Here is an 18752-nt window from a genome sequence, read left to right as displayed (position 1 = left end):
AGGAGGGAAGCAAGATGACATTCCAGGCAAAAGGTACACCACGTTTAAAGCATATACAAAGAAGAACAAAGCACACAGAGAAAGTGCCTACCAGTCTCACCAGTCAGGAATCTAGCCCCTTCCCCATCCCCAGTTAAAGAAGCAAAAAACTCAAAGAGCTGAAAGGGATCTTTAGGATTAGCCCTTTATCATTATCCTAATTCTACAGATTAAAAAAACAGAGAAGGAAAGGGATTTGCCTGAAGTGACAATCAGCCTGATTAGAGTAGGGCCTGTAATCTCAAATTTTCTGACCCTTAGTCACTCTCCTTGCTTAAATTCCTTTTAGTGGCTTCCTATCACTTATAGGACAGGGCCAACTTTCTTCAAAGTAGCAATTAAGGCCTTCTGTAATTTGACACCTATGTCTAATCTCAATGCTCAGCTTGGGCTCTGAAGCTGAACTGGGTTTGAATCCAACACTGCCACTCATTAGCTGTGCAACAGTGAGTGTTAGTGACCTAGCCTCTCTGAGCTTCAGTTTTCCCACTTGTAAAAATAGTAGGCACCTCAGAAGGTTGTTGAATAAATAGAGCTAAATTGCTTTAGCATGATATCCTGGAAATATTCCATTAGAAGTATCTTTTGTTATTGTTACCTCTCCAGATGCCTCCATCTAGGCACTGCTGACCTCTGACACTTTTTTTTTTTTTCTGTGAGGAAGATCAGCCCTGAGCTAACCTGAGCTATGGGATGCCAATCCTCCTCTTTTTTGCTGAGGAAGACTGGCCCTGGGCTAACATCCGTGCCCATCTTCTTCTACTTTATATGGGACGCCGCCACAGCATGGCTTGACAAGTGGTGCATTGGTGCGTGCCCAGGATCCGAACCTGCGAACCCCGGGCTGCTGCAGCGGACCGCGTGCACTTAACCGCTGCACCACCGAGCCGGCCCCTGAGACTTTTGATACAATACACTACATAGATTAAGTTTTCTGGCTACACGATGTTGTTTCAGATCTGCATATTTTTGCTCACGCCATTCCCTCTGCTTAGAATGTCTCCCTCTTCTTGGGGCCGGCCCCCTGGCTTAGCAGTTAAGTGCGCGCACTCCGCTGCTGGCGGCCTGGGTTCGGATCCCGGGCACGCGCCGACGCACCGTTTCTCCGGCCATGCTGAGGCCGCGTCCCACATACAGCAACTAGAAGGATGTGCAACTATGATATACAACTATCTACTGGGGCTTTGGGGGAAAAATAAATAAATAAATAAAATTTAGACTGTCTCCCTCTTCCTAAATATAAAGAATGTCTATTTATCCTTTGAGATTCACTTTAGGTGACATCTCCTTCAGGACAATCACAGCCCACTGTCCTCATCTTGATTGACACCACTGGCAAGCAAAGTATGATGGAATTTTCTGTTTCTTGCCTACCTTTCCTACTAGGTGGTAAACAACTTCCAAGTGTGTGTGCGTCTTGCAGGCAGCAAGTACCAATTAATGATTTTTAACGGAACTGAATACCTCTAGTGCTCTTTCAAATAGCACTGGAGGCAGCCAAGTAAAAGGTATGCAGCCCTTTGGTCAGTTTGGCTGTGAGGATAGGGAGGTGAGGAGATGGGACAGCCCATTACAAACACTAATTTTCAAAACCTGCCCAGGTCAAATCCCCTGAGAGACTGACCCCATCGACAGACAGGCTCTTGTCACTAAGTAGGTAATTGACAGGAACAGAATCTTTAGACAAATCCTAATGAAGTCTGTTAAGCCCATGACAAAGGCTGGGTGCCATTCAGATGATAAGGAACAGCAACCATTTACAGGCTTTTGGTATTGCTGGGCTGGTGATGGGTCCCTTTTAACAGTTTAAATACTTCTGCAATTAACCCTTATTCTTTAGTGATAGAATTTTTTAAGATGTTAAAATAGAAAAGCAACTCCATGCTGCCACCAAGTGATCCAGAATGGCTAAACCACTAGTAACAAGGTAAGGAATGACACTTGTGAGACAACAGCCTCCAGCATGTGTGAATGCTTGTCTCCTTTTGTGAGCTTTGAAAGGAAATGACTTTGGTTGAATATGCCAGAGCTCACTTAATCCTTATAACACCAAAAGGCAGAGTATTTTATCTCTTAATCCTAGGTTCACAGACGGTAAATCACTTAGTCAAGGTCACACAGTTTGTGAATACATGGCAATACAGGGATTCAAACCCATATCTGTTGGGCTCCAAGTCTTTCATCCCATTGCATCTTACTGCTTGCTTGTCTAGTTCCTTTCAAGAAATCAAAGCCCCTGTGCGAGCCCCTTTAGGCTAGAGCCAACGTTTATTTCTCAGAGGGAGGTTCCTGGTATCCCGTTTAGGACACTCTTTTCCTTCCTTTCTTGTGAGATTTGGAAGACAACCTATTCTTTGAGGAGATTTCTTTCCATTTGACATCTCTCCCTTTATTATACATTTTGAAAACCATTAAGAGACAAAAGTCACACCCCAAATTGTAGATTAATGATGGAATAAATGACAACCAATAAAATTAATATGAAAGTTAATATATTGGAGTATATCAGGAAGCCATTTTGGTTTAAAACTGATTTTGCCTGAACTTGTTTTTCCAGAATGGCCTGACTTATGGTCTGTCAAGCATGCATTGTACATCTGCTTTAAACATTAAACAGTATCCCAAAGCAAAGAATGTTGCTTTTAAAGATAGGAATGAATGCCTCTCTCCCATATCAGCATTTCTTTGAAGATAAGCATTCTTCCCCAGAAACCAGGGTCAGATTGACCTGCTGTGTACACAGCAAAACATCTTGTGACTGTAGTAAAAAAAAAAAAAAGTATTCCTGCCATGTTTGATGTACGTTCCAAAACAGTATATAACCATGCTGTACACCTCACTTCTCTGGAGTGCTTTCTTCCCTGGTGGAGATAGCACTTCCAGGCTATAGTCCTCAGACTAACTCATATATTAAACTTACCTCATGTTTAATCTATAGGTTGATTATTGTTTATTTGCATCGACAATACGATGAATGAAACCAAAAATAAGGGCATTGTTAGTTGTGAATTAAGTAGGAGTTTGTGATATGATTTGACAGCAAAGAAATCTTAAGTTCTCTAGTGCACATGGACTAGAGAAAATGGGTACAATTTCTTTAACATCAAAATTTAAAACAAAGGAATGGGTATCAGAGGGAGGTTGTAAAAAACCTCCAATTTGGGAAAAATATAATTTGATTACGTGGTTTAGATCAGAGATCATAAATTAAAATGCCTATAAAAATAGAACTACCTTATGATCTAGCAATCCCACTTCTGGGTATATATCCAAAGGAAATGAAATCAGGATCTCAAAGAGATATCTGCACTCCCCTGTTCACTGCAGCATTATTCACAATAGCCAAGACATGGAAACAACCTAAGTGTCCACAGACACTTATAGATAAATATATACACACAATGGAATATTAATCACCCTTAAAAAATAAGGAAATCCTGCCATTTGTAACAACATGGATAAACCTGGAGGACATTATGTTAAGAGAAATAAACCAGACACAGAAAGACAAATACTGCATGATCTCACTTATATGTGGAATCCAAAATAGTCAAACTCAGAGGCAGAGAGTAGAATGGTGGTTGCCAAGGGTTGAGGGAGGGGGAAATGGGGAGATGTTAGTCAAGAAGTACAAAGTTTCAGATATGCAAAATAAACAAGTTCTTGAGATCTAATGTACAGCAATGTGAATATAGTGAACAATATTGTATACTTGAAATTTGCTAAGAGGGTAGATATTAAGTGTTCTTACCACCAAAAAAAAAAGAAAGAAAGAAAATGGTAACTATGTGAGGTGATAGATATGTTAATTAGCTTTATTGCGGCAATTATTGCATAATGTATACATACACCAAACATTAAGTCACACATCTTAAATATATACAAATTTTATGTGTCAATTATATCTCAATAAACAGAAAAAAACAAAAACTGAATAAGTTAATTAAAACTGGTTCCATCAATAATGTGCTGTGTGACTTTGAGCCTATCTTTTTCCACCCCTAGGTATCTGTTCCCTCATCTATAAAATGAGGTTATTAGGTAATCTAAAGCACCTGCCAGCTCTGCTATTCAATGAATCTAAGAAAGCCCTTCTCTTGAAAATAACAGGGAAAAAAGACAGCCACACATTATGTATCTACTGTTGGAAGAACACAGAACCATCTATTAAGTATGCTTGCCCTCCCCACTCTATCCACCAAAAGAAAACACAAAACACAAAAATCCCTCAAAAAAAAAAAAAAAGAACTAGAATCAGAGTAAGCCCCTTGATCCTATTGGAAACTTTAACAGACAAATTGATACTGGCTCAAGGCAAGTTTGACATGAGGTAAGCCATTGTAGAAAAGAAAAACTCTATTGTGACTTTGAATGACCTCTGACAAACTAACCCAGCTGGATATGCACCCTCCAGGAGGTCTAACTGCTCTGTAGATTTTACGACCCCCGCTTGTGCATGTACCTCCCAGCTGTGATAAGATGATAACTTCGTTTTTTTGAGTTCCTTAGGAATGTGATGACCCCTGAACTGAGAATCTATGCTGATAGCCATCGTCAGTGAAAACTGAAAGATCTGGTGTGGCACTCCCAGTCTGTAACACCAGAAGGTCAACATTCCTAACCCCCTCCCCAATAACCCAATGGCCTATATAACTGCTGTAAGATTTGTACCCCCTTAAGATGGTTCTTTTGGACGTGAGTTGGCCATCTTCCCTCTTGCTAGCAAGCTGTAATAAAAAAAGTCCTTTTTCTCCTACCACCTTGCCTCTTGACTATTGGCATGTCTTGCGGTGAGCAGAAGGCCCCACATTGCGCAGTAACAATTTGGCGACCCAGATGGGACATTAAGTCCTGCTCGTGGCCAGCTGACCTTGGACGGGCGGCCTGTTGGGTAAGTCCCTAGTGGCCACCGAGGCTCTCTTTGTCTTGGGGGATCTGCCCTACCTGCTCTCCTGTGCTGACGCCGGCTGCCTCCTAACGCTGATGTGGTATGAAGAGAAATGGTTACATCTGGTGGGTCGATGGGCTCAAACATCTGGAGTAGGGTAAGTCACCTCGGGGGTCCACCACCGAGAACTTTCCTTCCCCTCCATCTGGTGTCTCCTCTTTGAGAAGGGGGACCATCTGGTAAATAGGGTGTCCTGCCAGAGTGGGAAGAATAGGACTTCATCCAGAATCTAGGAACCAGTGTCTAGTTTGTCTGTGTCTGTCTGTGTCTGTAAAGAGCTCCAAGATCAGACATCTTTTGGATTTGGGTGAGTGACCTTGTTAAAATGCGCTTGTGCCTAAAATTGTTTAATATCTTGTCAGGATTGTGGGTTAGAGGCCCTACTGGCGAGATTTAGTTGCTGGGTTAAAGTCTCAAGGCTAGGATTGTGGGAGACAATATAAAGATTACAGCCACTGGGGAACTCAAAAGGATCGGGTTCAAGTCATGAACTCTGGGGTAGGGTCCCAGAGTACCCTGGGTTAGAGTCCCAGAGATTGGATTTCTGTACCTGTTCATGTTTTTCTATGTTTGACTGTGTTATTTATTAAAATTGGCTGCTTGGGGACTGAGTTTCTCGGTGACCATAACAAACTGCCTTTTAGACTAATCTTATGAGAGTCTTCTGACTTCAAAGAAAAGAGGCACTGTTCCCTCTGGTCCTTCGGGACGTTCCCAGGTGACTGGGGACTTTACAGAGGTGTCAGGGTGTCTGCCCATGACGTGCAACGGCCTCATAGGGACCCTTCCTGAAGAACATATCTGACTGGGCCCTCATTGTTCATGGTGAGGCAATCGACAGTGGCAGCTCATCCGGGGCTTAAATCACCTGAACTTTGTGGGTGCTGGGACACATAAGGGAAAGAGCCGACCCCTTGATTATTCTTGGGGGAGCTGCTCCCACTAGCTCACTATCAGACCTTGTTTGTTGCAGCCACCTTGATAGAAGCTCCTAAAAGGGAGATAACTGTAAACAGCTGGCAAGATAACTTGGGATAATTTAAAATTACAGTGGCCATTTTGGGCTCTTTTTGAGCCTCCAAACCAAGGAAAAAGGGAAAATCTCTAATCTTTAAAGAGTCCAGGACTCCACCATTCGACCAAAAGTTTCCGAAAGGTGTAAATGTTTACAGAGAACAGCAGAATCTTACCAAGCTTGTTTTGTGTCCTGAGGGCTTGGCTTGATAATTGTCAGGTTGTGAGGGGATCTCAAAAGATGGTCGGATGAAAATATGGTGCACCTCATTTTGTGGTCGGAGATAGTCAGACAAAAATGCAAGTTGCACTCCTGTTTGTGGCTAAGAGTCCTACCAAACTGCCGTCAGCTTTAGGGGAATTACATTGGCTATTTAAAGGAAGCCTTGGCTGGGCCTTCATTGTAAGGGTGTTGATTTTAGGGATGCTTTAAATTTTTGCAATCTGATTCTAGCTGCAGCATAAACATACTTTTGACAGTCGTGTCTAAATTCTGAAACAATGGGAAACACTAATTTGATCCCCACCTGAAACTCCTTAGGCTGCATTCTCCTGAATTGGGCGACTTTCAGCTACAGATAAGCAGTAAGAGCTACTGAATATTCACTGGTTTATTGATCATTCTCCTCCCAGAGATGGTCGCTATTTTCCTTTGTTTCTGTTTTTTTGTGTCATTTGTCATAAAGGAAAACCCTTAGAGCAAGATGCAGGCATCTCCACAAGCCTTTTGTCTGGGCGGGCCCACAGTAGCTTTGCCATAGGGCCCCTCCTGTGGAGTGTGTGCATAAGGTGGAAGCTATTGCTAACAGGGCATCTTGGAAGCCAAAAAAGCTGCAATATTGGTGGGTGCAGGTCGAGCAGTTAAAAGCCATTAGGGTGCTCACCACCTTCAGAAGTCTCCCATGAAAGGATAAGTTGGGTCACAGATCGGGGTAGGTGACACAGGTCCCTAGCCAACGTCAAGAAAATGTCCATGCAATGACAAGGCACTCTGTAAAGCACACACAGTCCCCATCCCTGCGGCACCACCCCCCTAGGTATTAGTCTGGATCCAAGAGACCCAAAGCATAGCTAAAGCTGTTAATGTGCATATAAGACGAGGTTTTTTTTTTTTCCTCTTTTTGTCTTGTTCTATGTCTTGAGAACTTGGCTTTGTCATCTCTTTGGTCATGAGGGGTCTCACTCAATCAGGGACCTTTGTTTGTTGGTGCACTACCGCCTGTGCAGCGAAGCCCTTTGCTTTCTTGGGCTGTTTTTTTTTGGAGTGAACTTTCTGGATCTTGTGAGGGCTACTCCTTTTGCACTCTCTTTTGGGGACGCCTTGTGCCCATAGTTAAGCCATAAATGCTTGTAGATATTGGGATATTAAAAACTGACAAGGCAGATATCTTCCAGAAACTCCATCTTGGGGAAAACTTGAGTGGTTTCTCTGGGCCTTTATGATGTAGTGGGATAGGGAGATCAACCTATGTCTTTTCAGTTACAACCCAATTTCTGAGAAATTAAGAGCAAGTGTCCTTAAAAAAAATCCTTGTAAAACTGGAAAAGCAGCTCTAGAGGCAGTTCAGATTCCACCCAGTTCCTTTATCTCAAAAAGGATTATCGCCTTGCCCCTCTCTGAGAAGTGTTATCTGGCTCATCACCAATTTCTAAGACTGAAGGAAAAAAAAAAGTAAAAAGGCCAAAAAATGGCCATAGGACCACACCTGGCCATAAAACTAGCATCTTGAGTGTCTTCTCCACAAATATTAGTAAAAAAAGGCTTAAAACAAAAATTTGGATTCATAATTGGGGAGCCTTGCACCTGATTCATGGCAGTAATAGCTGTGCAGTCTCTGTGTATGTGTCTATATGTATATTACCTATGTGTGATATTTTACCTCCAGATGGTATGGTCAAAATTAAGAGCTCTATTCAATTAACTTGAAGTAAGCACGTACAAAATTATTTCTAAATGCAGTTAACCCAAATTTCTTTCAAGTTAACATGATATAAATTAATCTTTGGTAAATGAAAGCTGGTTTAAGTTTGTTGGTTTGATTGACAATTGCTGAAAACAAATGCTTTATATAGATAAAACTAAGTAAGAGTTTTTGGGTACAATAATTATGTTTTGTGGTCTGTGTACTCGGGAAAAACAGCTTCCAAAATTCCTTTTGATAACTTAAAACTTTAGAGTTTTTGATAAAAGTTAATTGAGTATATGGGTTATTTTCAAATAAGATAAAATACTGAAACATTATTGCTAAACATATCTAAGTTTATCTACTTTCGGCTTATTACAGAAAACTAAAAGGTGTTTTGGGTCTATTAGTAAACATGTCTTGTGTTTTATTAAAAGATTGTACTATAAAGTAACATGTTTCCAGAAATTATGAAAAGTGCCAATAATTTGCCAAGAAATAAACTTGCCAATGCTAATATAAAAGAAAGTTTATAACTGCTTACTTAGTTTTTAATTAGAAGTCAAAGTTTAAAAGGGTTAAAAAATTCTAATATGTAATTAAAGCTACTAAAAATTAATAAGGAAAATAACTCTGTATACAAGGAAAGTAAGATGTGTATAGTAAAGAAGGTGCAAAGAATGTAAATGTTTTGTTTGGTTGGTTAAGAAAGATAAATTTGTCCCTTAAAGTACTAGAAGGGAAGAAAGGAAGACATGGGACAAATTCTGAATGTAAAAAGAAAGTTACAGAAGGTTTGTGGAAGAGGAATTCTGGAAAAAAGAGTTTTATGCATGGTCAAGCTGGCTAAGATTAAAATGAATTTAATTAAGTAAATGAGTTTTAATATCAGAAGTAAGCTGGTACAAAATTAAAATTCGGTCTTCTTTCTCTTAAAAGGATAATTTTCTTGAACTTGATAAAGAGGCTATAAAAGGTTTTTCTTTACCTTTGAGTAAGTCTACCCAAAAGACAGAAAAACTGTTAAAATAATTTCCTATGTTCAAAAGACTGAGGTCTCTCTATTAAGGCTTTTTGGATAGTTAATGCTCTGTTTGCCCTTGACTGTTTATATTCTTGACAAGCTCCCCAAAATTCATATCTTAAATAAAGTCTTTCTTTTGACTTTTTTTCTTTGAGAATTTTCAAAGGGCCCCTGGAACTTCTCAAAGAAATTTGTTCTCTTCCTATAAGGAGGAAGATACTAAACTTATTAGGTTTATTCAGTATGTTAAATTACATGGGAAGCATTGTCAGATAAATGACAATCAACCTTCTTAGGTGATATTGTGTGGGTGAATGTTATTGATATAGGTGCTTTAAAATTGTATAACACTTTATATATTTTGGAGATTAAGCCCTTATCAGATGTATGGTTTGCAAAATATATAAAGAACTCATGCATCTCAACAACAAAAAAACTAACAACCCAATTAAAAAATGGGCAAAAGACCTGAACAGACATTTCTCCAAAGAAGATATACAGATGGCCAACAGACACATGAAAAGATGTTCAAAATCACTAACTATCAGGGAAATGCAAATCAAAACTACAATGAGATATCACCTCACGCCCGTCAGAATGGCTATAATTAACAAGACAGGAAACAACATGTGTTGGAGAGGATGTGGAGAGAAGGGAACTCTCATACACTGCTGGTGGGAGTGCAAACTGGTGCAGCCACTATGGAAAACAGTATGGAGATTCCTCAAAAAAGCAAGGATAGAACTACCATATGATCCAGCTATTCCACTGTTGGGTATTTATCCAAAGAACTTGAAAACACCAATTTGCAAAGGTACATGCACCCCTGTGTTCATTGCAGCGTTATTCACAATAGCCAAGACTTGGAAGCAACGTAAGTGCCCATCAAGGGACGAATGGATAAAGAAGCTGTGGTATATATACACAATGGAATACTACTCAGCCATAAGAAACGATGAAATCCAGCCATTTGTGACAACATGGATGGACACTGAGGGTATAATGCAAAGTGAAATAAGTCAGAGGGAGAAGGTCAAATACCGTATGATTTCCTTCATTAAGTAGTAGATAATAACAACAATAAACAAACACATAGGGACAGAGATTGGATTGGTGGTTACCAGAGGAAGGGGAGGGGGGAGGGTGAAAGGGATAAATCGGTACATGTGTGTGGTGATGGGTTGTAATTAGTATTTTGGTGGTGAACATGATGTAATCTATGCAGAAATAGAAGTACAATGATGTACACCTGAAATTTTTACAATGTTATAAACCAATGTTACTGCAATAAACAAAAAAATAAATAAATAAAGACAATATAAAAAAAATTGTATAACACTACTGAAATTCTGATCTGTCCTGGTTATCAGTCTGGTTCTGGTTATTATTTTAAAGTATTGTATGTCACAAAATTAACCAAATTTCTTTGTCAATTGCCATTTTGGGGTCTTGTTTACAGACAGTTATTGTTTGATGCTTTTTCAAAATATGTTTTATCTTCAGAAAAATTCATGGAAAGGACTCTGGCACTTACTCTAGAATACAGGTTTCTGGTAAACTTTCAGATTATAGAACTGAGCTGGGTAAGAAATGACAGAATTCTAACAGAGAAACTGCGGACTTCATGAAACTGCTAACAGAAGATTAAGATCAAGAATCAATTACGCTGGACTGAATGAACTGGTGGGGATGATTATGATTTTTATAACTTTTTTTGAAATATTGCTGAATTTTTTATTGTTTTGTTTTTTTAGATTTAAGGAAAACTTTTTCTATTTTCTCCTGAGATAGCTATGACTTATGGCAATTTGGTATATTATACCTTTGTAAGCGGAATTGAAACATTTATCTTTTTCTCCCTCCCTGATCCCTCCAGGATTTGGAAACTCTTCATTAAGGGAGTACTGTTGTTTTCATGGCAATATAGTTATTTGCATAAGTTCAAAAAGAATCTGTTCTCCTTATAACAGGACACAATTGAAAACATTGGTTATATTACCAAGTTCTGACTGGAATGTGACAAGACAGCTCCTGAGAGACAAAGATTGGACTTTATGGAATAAAGCCACATGGAAGTATTGGCTTGGTACCTTATGTTCAGTGTTCCAAGCAGCATTTACTGGATAAGTAAGGAATGTCACTTATCTGGCAGGTGCGAGGAACCTCGAAATATTTTGGGGGACCTCGAGAAGAGAGGAATTCACCCAAATCTGTAGGTATTGCAGGCAAAGGCTGATGACAAAGTCTTTGGCTTGGCTTTCCTGGCCTCAAGAGGCCTTTGAAGTTCAATCTGAGATTCCTTATAAACAGTTCCAGCAAAGCAGATTTAAAAGATCCTAAATGATTAATGGCTATTCTTGCTGTACTTATGTAAATAATTGAGCCAAGTTTATTTTATTTTGCAAACCAGTTACTCTTAATTTGGCTATCTTTGATAAAATGAGGGTGATTTTAGAGAGAAAAAATATATGTTTCAATAGAAACTATAGTACACATTCATGGATATTAGGTTCTAGTTCTGATAATTGTCTGTGAGGTTTCTGTTTTATGTGTTAACTGGACTGGATCCTGAATTCTTCTAGTCTCTTGAAATATCTGGCTACAAATCTCCAAACTAATGTTTTCAATTTTTTTTTTTCCATCACTTTCATTTGGAATCACTGAGAACTGAACCTGACCTTTTTCCTGAAGTCTTACAAACTGAAGCTGGTGGACTTTATATAAACATAAGACAGATTCATGTCTGTTGCTAATGTAAGCCACTCAGAAAGGTACCTGAATACCCGATGACATCATCAGGGACATTTAAGCTGCAAAAGATGCTTTGGCACTGACATCTAGAAATCTTGACTGGCTGTCCCCTGGACTTAGAAACTGGTTGATAATTTGCTCCCACCATTAACTTTGTTTTTCTTTTTGTCTTATTAATTACCTGGTTGCTTGCTTCCACAGTGTAGGCCTAACTTTGGGAGCCCACCTGCGTCACTGTCTTACTAAGTGACTGGTTCAGTAAGATCGAACAACAGGACATCCCTCAAGATTGAGGGGCTAAACAGCAAAGGGGGGAAATTGATACTGGCTCAAGACAAGGTTGACATGAAGGAAGCCATTGCAAAAAAGAAAAACTATTGTAACTTTGAATGACCTTTGACAAACTAACCCAGCTGGATATGCATCCTCCAGGAGGTCTAACTGCTCTGTAGATTTTACGACCCCAGCTTGTGCATGTACCTCCCAGCTGTGATAAGACAATAACTTCATTTTTTTGAGTTCTTTAGGAATGTGATGACCCCCAAACAGAGAATCTATGCTGATAGCCATCGTCAGTGAAAACTGAAAGATCTGGTGTGGCACTCCCAGTCTGTGACACCAGAAGGTCAACATTCCTATCCCTCTCCCCAATAAACCCAATGGCCTATATAACTGCTGTAAGATTTGTACCCCCTTAAGATGGTTCTTTTGGACGTGAGTCGGCCATCTTCCCTCTTTCTAGCAAGCTGTAATAAAAAAAGCCCTTTCTCTCCTACCACTTTGCCTCTTGACTATTGGCATATCTTGCGGCGAGCAGAAGGCCCCACGTTGGGCAGTAACAAAATGACCTGTTTTCATTAACAAATAAATTACAAGAAAAAAGAAAGAGACGAAGGGGAAAACCATAGATTGGGAACATGGTAAAAACATAGAGGCCCCATCATAAATTGTATCAAGCCTTGGCCCCTGTGTTTTTTATTAGCCCTCCAAGTGATTCTGATATACATACAAGTTTGAGAACTACTACTATAGATCAGGGGTCACCAAACTATGGCCATTGGGCCAAACCCAACCTACAATGTATTTTTATAAATAAAGTTTTATTGGAGCATAGCTATGCCCATTCATTCACATATTATCAATGGCTGCTTTTGCACTACAAAGGTAGAACTGAGTAGTTGTCACAGAGTCCATATAGCTCACAAAGCCTAAACTATGTACTATCTAATCCTTTATGGAAAACATTTGTTGACCTCTGCTGGACAGTAAAAGAGGCCTAAAAAACATTTCAGCAGATTGCTCCGTGTGGATTTATTTGGATCCTGAATCAAAGAAAAAAGCATATGACATATTTGACACTACTGGAAATTTGAACACAAAATATTTGATGATATTAAGTAATTATTATTTATTTTAGATGTGATAATTGCATTGCGTTTATGTGTACAAAGAATTTTCATTTTTTCAATATACATACTGAAATATTTGTGAATGAAATAATACGATGTCTTGGATTTGCTTCAAAATAATATGGGAGGAGGCGAAATGTGTGGGGATACAGATGAAGCAAGATTGGCCACATGTTGCTAATTGTTGAAGCTGGGTAACGGGCACATGAGAGTTCCTTATACTATTCCTTCTACTTCTGTATATACTTGAAACCTTGCATAATAAACAGTTTTTTTTTCTTTTTTTTTTCCTCCCCAAAGCCCCAGTACATAGTTGTGTATCATAGTTGTAGAGTTGTAGCTCTTCTATATGGGACACCGCCTCAGCATGGCTTGATGAGTGGTGAGTAGGTCCGTGCCCAGGATCCGAACCGGTGAAGCCTGGGCTGCCTAAGCGGAGCACGTGAACTTAACTGCCATGCCACTGTGCCGGCCCCATAAACAGTTTTTTAAAAGGACAAGACACTAATGGAGGTGGAGAGTAAGTCAATGTCTGTCATGAAGTGAGCAGTCCTCATCCCTGAGGATGGTGTCCTTAAGGGCAGACAGCTTTGGTTTCCTCCACTGGTGTTATATTATCTGCAATTTACTTTAAATACTTCAACACAGGCAGTGCAATGACCTGAATATCATCAATGCCATCAATTGCAGCCACATCATTATTTTATGTGCCACCAGGAAAAAAAAAATAATTTCATTGTCAAATCATTATGGAATATTTTTGAAGACACTTTAAATAGAAAATAAACTTGAAAATGAACATAATTTAACCAAAATGACTACAATATGAGCAGCTGTGACCAAGTTTATGCATGTAGAGTTTGTGATAATTACATCAAAACCACTGCCTGACAACAGTCATTTTAAGAAACCATTGATTCTAACATGCATCCAGGATTCAGGTTACAATTTGAAAAAGAAAACTCCCCCTTAGAATTGATGAAATTTGATATATGTGTTTGTTAGTTTTCATGCATAGTCTAGGACAGGTTAGTTATAATATTCTAATCATAAATACATACTTACATAGTCTAGGAGTGATTAATTAGTATTTAAAAGACTCTAATCAGAAGCCAGAGAGGTTACTATAAGGTTTAGCTAACTTCATCTTCAATCAACACCAGTGACTTTGTTAATTAGCATGATTGATGGTAAAATGATTTCTCTTTGCTTAGATGTGTCAAGATACATGGATTGGCTAGAAATATTGTATAGACGCTCGAAAACTTCCATAGACAAGTTATAAGAGTAGAGAAATGGTCAATCTTAACATCAGTAAGGTACATCAACCAATGTTATGCATCTTCAGATGTGATGTAGCATAAGGTACATAACATCACCCATGATGTGTTCTGGCCAAAAAATAGTTAACTTGAATTCATCTGGTCTTTAAATATACCCTCTACTTTACAAGAAATACAGGAAATGGGAGAACAAGCTGAAAAATACGACAGTGAAGAAAGTCAGACAAAACTAGTAAGACTCTGCAGGACAACTGGTGTAGTCTCATCAACAAGCCAAAGTCATAAAAAAAAAAGGGACTCTGCTAGATTAAGAAAATGAAAAGGATATAAGAAGTAGATATGATGCATGACCCTATATTGAGTACTACTTTGGATGAACCACCTATAAAGGGCATTTGGGGGTCAACTGCAGAAATGTTAATATGGTTTAGAAAGGTAGAAATTATTGAACTGAGAAAAGGAGGTTGCAGAACACCATAAACTCATTTTGGTAAAAAAAATGCAAATGTGTGTGGGGGGAGTGTGTGTTTACATAAACACACACAGAGAAAGATTTGGAAGAAAATGCACTAATATATTAATAGTAGTGATTTTGGGATGCTGGGAACAGAAATCTTTTACTTTTTTTTTTCTTTTCTAATCTCTACATTGCATGGTATTGCTTAGGAAATAACAGAAGGGTTATTACAAAAATAAGAAGACTCCAGGGAGCCTAATAGCCCTTTAGAATGGTAGCCTAGGCCTAGGATTGCAAAGGGGTCTTGCATTTGAGCATTGGATCATAGGATTTTATTGCCTACTCCAATTGTGTTGCTATAATACTATCTCATCTGCCTTGAGTGACCCTTTCACACAAGATGCAGTCAGAGCATCTAAAAGGAAAGACAGCTGAGACTTCATTGAGTTTACATAACAGGTTGTACAACTGTTTTTGTATTTGCTTGTTGAGAAACACCTGTATGAGTGGCAGAACTAGGCCTGAGGCTTGCTTCCATTGTAATATTCCACTGGTTGTGAGATTGTGGGGGAAGTGACCTGTAGCATTCTCCCACTTCTGATTAATGGAAGCCATAGGTACCAACCAAAAAGAACTGGATAATTGGGAACCCCAAATTGGCTGAGGTCAGTTTGTGTCTGCTTGTTATCGGCCTAGAAAATGGGCTGGCAGTGGGGACACATTACAAAGACATAGATATAATTATCATATAGATTATGAAAGCTGTGGTTGGCAGACAGGATAATTATGTGAATTCTAAAAGCAAATAGATTTTCTTCTCCTGTGTAAATTTCCCTGTTGGAACCAAGCCTATTTTTTATTTGCATTTTCCCCACAACTTTTGGTTATAAAGGTTTTCAAACATACAAAAAAGTTGAAAGAATGGTACCATGAACACTCATACTGTCTATACCTAGATTCAAGAATTAACATTTTACTGTATTTGCTTCCTTTCTCTGTATATTTTTTCTGAACTTTTTTTTTTTTTTTTTTTTTTTAATTTTTTGTTTATTGCAGTAACATTGGTTTATAACATTGTAAAAATTTCAGGTGTACATCATTGTACTTCTATTTCTGCATGGACTACATCATGTTCACCACCAAAATACTAATTACAACCCATCACCACACACATGTACCGAATTATCCCTTTCACCCTCCTCCCTCCCCCCTTCCCCTCTGGTAACCACCAATCCAATCTCTGTCCCTATGTGTTTGTTTATTGTTGTTATTATCTACTACTTAATGAAGGAAATCATACGGTATTTGACCTTCTCCCTCTGAACTTTTTAAAAGTAAATTTCTTCAACCCTAAATAACTCAGCATTATCTCCAAAGAACAAGCATGCTGTCTTACAAAACCACAATAACATTTTCACAGCTAAGAAAATTTACAATAATTCCATATCATCCAATATCTAGTCCATATTCAAATTTTCTCAAATGTCATGCAAAAAATTCTTTTATAGTTGGGTTCTCCAAATCTAAGCCAATCAAAGTTCATGCGCTGCATTTGTTCATGTTTCTTTAGTTTCTTAATATAAAACAGTACCCCACCTCTTTTTCCAAGGATATTGACTTTTTTGAAAAGTCCAAGACAGTTGTCATATAGAATGTCAAACATTCTGTATTTCTCTATACCCTGTATTTCCTGCAAACTGGAGAGACTTAATTTGATTCAGGTTAAACATTTTTGACAAAAATATTTCAGTTTATGTTGTGTACTTTTTAGTGTATCCCATCAGGAGGCACAAAAGGTCAGTTTGTACCATTAATAGTGATGCTAACTTTTATCAATTAATTAAGGTGGTGTTTCCCAGATAGCTTCATTGTAAAGATACATTTTTCCATTTGTAAGTAGTAAGTGATCCATGGGTAATACATTGAAACCATGTGAATATCTTGTTCGTGAACAATCCTTTACCCAGTGGTTTTGATCCATGCATGAAACAGGGCGCTGAAGTTGAAAACTAGTGGTTTTTCTAATTCTATCATCCCTTCCATATTTATTAGTTGGCATTCTTCTGTAATAAAGAGCTTTTCTTATTCTACCTACCTCCCATGAATTTTCATTTATTCAAAGTGTTTTAATCAAATATGGTATTTATTCTTTTTGATGGGCTGCCCCCAGAGGTAATAAGTATCAGGCTTTTCAAGTAGCTTCCTGTGTTCTTGTGACATGAACCTATTAGTACTTGAGCTCTTCTTTGCTTACAAAGGTACACTTTATTCAAGACTCACCTTGTATTGCCCCTAGACTTGGGATCAGCCAATTCTATAATAAGCCTGGGTACTTCCGAGAGGGAAATGTTATTTAGAAACAAAGATTTGGGCATTATGTGTGTTCATTGTTTTTTTTTTTTGGGGGGGGAGGTAGAATCACTTCAAGACTGATTCAGTGAATGGAAGTTTTTGTTATTTTGTTTCATTTTTATTTTTACTCTATTCTTTTTTTTTTATTAAGGTAACATTGATTTATAACATTGTATAAATTTCAGGTCTACATCATTATATTTCGACTTCATAACAGACTGCATCGTGTTCCCCACTAAAAGCCAAGTTGCCATCCATTACAATAGACATATGCTCCTTTACCCATTTCACCCTCCTCCCACCTTCCTTCTCCTCTGGTAACCACCAATCTGTTCTCTGTATCTATGCATTTGTTTGTTTATCTTCACATGAGCGAAATCATATAGTACTTGTCTTTCTCTATCTGACTTATTTCGCTTAGCATAATACCCTCGAGGTCCATCCATGTTCTCCCAAATGGTAAGATTTCATCTTTTCTATGGCTGAGAAGTATACGTATATATATGTATATATACACAACATCTTCTTTACCCATTCATCCATTGACAGGCACTTAGGTTGTTTCCAAGTCTTGGCTACTGTGAGTAATGCTGCAATGAACATAGGGATACATAAATCTCTTTGAATTGTTGATTTCATGTTCTTTGGATAAATACTCAGTAGTGGGATAGCTGGATCATATGGTATTTCTATTTTTAATTTTTTGAGAAATCTCCATAATGTTTTCCATAGTGGCTGCACCAGTTTCCCTTCCCACTAGCACTGTACAAGGGTTCACTTTTCTTCACAACCTCTCCAACCCTTGTTATTTCTTGTCTTGTTAATTATAGCCATTTGGACAGGCATGAGGTGATATGTCACTGTGATTTTGATTTGCATTTCACCAATAATTAGTAATGTTGAACATCTTTTTATGTGCCTGTTGGCCATCTGTATATCCTCTTTGGAAAAATGTCTGTTCAGATCCTCTGTGTATTTTTTAATTGGGTTGTTTGTTTTTTTGTTGGTAAACTGTATGAGTTCTCTACATATTTTGGAAATTAACTCCTTATCAGATATAGGATTTGCAAATATTTCTCTCAATTGGTAGATTGTCTTTTCATTTTGTTGATGGTTTCCTTTGCCGTGCAGAAACGTTTTAGTGTGATGTAGTCCCATTTGTGCATTTTTTCTCTTGTTTTCCCTGCCTGAGGAGACACATTCAAAAAGATACTGCTAAGACCAATGTCAAAGAGCGAACCGCCTATGTTTTCTTCTAAGAGTTTTATGGGTTCAGGTCTTATATTCAAGTCTTAAATCCATTTTGAGTTAATTTTTGTGTATGGTATAAGATACCATGTGGTATCTTCACAAGTGCCTGTGCAGTTTTCCCAACACCATTTATTGGAAGAGACTTTCCTTTCTCCATTGTATGTTCTTGCCTCCCTTGTCAAAAATTGGCTGTCCATAGATGTGTGGGTTTATTTTTGAGTTCTCAATTCTGTTCCATTGATATAGGTGTCTGATTTTCTGCCAATACCATGCTGTTTTGATTACTATAGCTTTGTAGTCTATTTTAAAATCAGGGAGTG

General features: G+C 38.4%; 1 protein-coding gene across 4 annotated transcripts in view; it reads right to left on the bottom strand.

The window, feature by feature from the left end:
- OPHN1 (oligophrenin 1) overlaps nt 1–18752 on the bottom strand; it is a 581757-nt gene that overhangs the window by 136528 nt on the left and 426477 nt on the right. The window lies entirely within an intron of this gene.

This window comes from Ceratotherium simum, chromosome X (genome assembly GCF_057802395.1).
Source record: "Ceratotherium simum simum isolate JZ-2026a chromosome X, ASM5780239v1, whole genome shotgun sequence".
Classification (NCBI taxonomy): Eukaryota; Metazoa; Chordata; class Mammalia; order Perissodactyla; family Rhinocerotidae; genus Ceratotherium; species Ceratotherium simum.
The sequence above is the reverse complement of the archived record's forward strand: the minus strand, read 5'-3'. Positions and strand labels throughout refer to the sequence as shown.